The sequence below is a fragment of the Aplysia californica genome, unplaced genomic scaffold, assembly GCF_000002075.1.
Source record: "Aplysia californica isolate F4 #8 unplaced genomic scaffold, AplCal3.0 scaffold02815, whole genome shotgun sequence".
NCBI classification, from domain to species: Eukaryota; Metazoa; Mollusca; class Gastropoda; order Aplysiida; family Aplysiidae; genus Aplysia; species Aplysia californica.
In genome coordinates this window covers 3,246-5,140 of record NW_004800085.1, presented here as the reverse complement: position 1 = coordinate 5,140, position 1,895 = coordinate 3,246, and positions in this window count along the sequence as shown.

The following is a 1,895-nucleotide window of genomic DNA, read 5'->3' as shown; positions in this document are numbered from 1 at the left end:
TATGTGTGTGTGTGTGCGTGTGTGTGTGTGTGTGTGTGTGACTTTCTCTCTTCTATTTGATTTTCTTTCTTTCTCTGTCACTTTCTCTCTGATTTCTCTCCCTCTCCCTGTCTCTGTCTGTCTGCCTGTCTGTCTCTCTCTCTTTCTTGTGTATGTGTGTGTGTATGAGTCAGTGAGTGTGTGTGTGCACGTGCGTGTGTATGTGTGTGTGTGTGTGCGTGCGTGTGTGTGTGTCTGTGTGTCTGTGTGTCTGTGTGTCTGTGACTTTCTCTCTTGTATTTGATTCTCTTTCTTTCTCTGTCACTTTCTCTCTGATTTCTCTCCCTCTCCCTCTCCCTGTCTCTGTCTGTCTGTCTGTGTGTCTTTCTGTCTGTCTGTCTGTTACACACACACACATATATAATTTTATATATATAGATAGAGAGAGAGAGAGAGAGAGAGAGAGCTCTTTCTGTCCGTGCCTGTTTGTCGGCTAATTTCCCATGGCATTTATTGTGTGGACATGTGCTTCTCATTGCTCAAGCAAACGAATTTTTTGCAACGCCCGACTGGCCACAGTGGACAAAATGGCATTTGTTTGGTCAATGTGCTTCTCTTTGCTCAAACACACGAATTTTTAATATTTTTTTTGTTAGTTTTTTTTTTTTTTGCAACTGCCAAGTGCCCACAGTGCACACAAAATGACATTTCTTGTGTCGATGTGCTTTTCTTTGCTCAAAGGATCTTACAGTTTGCAACTCCCCAAATAGCCACATTGCGTGTGCCATGGTGTGCGCGTCATCTGGAATGCTTATATTATATTATTTGTGACTAGAAGGGCTTTAATAGCCAGCCACATTAAAGATAATGCTACGCTGTCTTTTGAATCTCTTTCTTATCGTTTTTCTTAAATGGACAACCCAGTCTCTCGTGCGAAGGCTGCTGTTCGTCGCTGATCTCCCAGGTTTCCGTAGAGTTTTAGGGCTCCTTGCCGAGGGTTTTTTTTTTGGGGGGGGGGTGGGGTTGGGGGGAGGTGGCAATCATCATCATTTCCTTTCTCACCCTGCACCAGGTTAGGTCACGAACACACACTTTCCACCTTTCTCTATCCTGGGCTTGCCTATTAGTGTTATTCCATGTCTTCTCACTTTTCTGTACATCAATTTATGTGATTCTTCTCCAGGTTCCACGTGGTCTTCCCCTAGATCTTTTACCCTATGGATTCCAACCCAATGCTTCCTTTGTTATGCAGCTGTCTGACTTCCTGAGGCTATGTCCAATCCACCGCCTTCTTCCTATCTCGTCTCTAACTGGGATCTGTCTTGTTTTCCTTAACACTTCCTCGTTGGTGACCCTGTCTGTCCATCTGATCCTCAGTAACTTAAGTTTGTCAGTGCAATGACCCCATCTGCAGCCGGCTGTAATGGGCATCCTTGTCTTCACCCGAAGCATCATTTGTCTGGGCATAGATCCGAACTAAATTCATGTTGATGCTCTTACTCCTTACATAGATAGTGAATGAAGCCATGATATCCTCTCCCCGTGTGGTTCCCATCCTCTGAGTGACTTCTGTGCCTACTTACTCAAAATGATTCCCACGCCTTCCGCATGGTGCTTGTTTTCCCTCCCAGAATACAATATTCGAGCTGAGCTCCTTCTGTCCAGACTGTATCCAGTGTGTTTCGCCGAGGGGGTGGCTATGCTTTCTCCTTATTACTTCATTCATGCATTTGGCTGTCTTGGGAGTAAAATGAAAGGTGACTGTGGTCTAGCGGTTAGGCACTTCGCTGTCACAAACAGGAGACTCGAGTTCGGTTCCCAAGTGTGGAGAATTGTTAATGTGCTATTGAGTATCTCGGTCTTTCTTCTGGAATGATGTACCCCTCTCAGCCTGGAATTGTGGGAGGAAGGTGGGG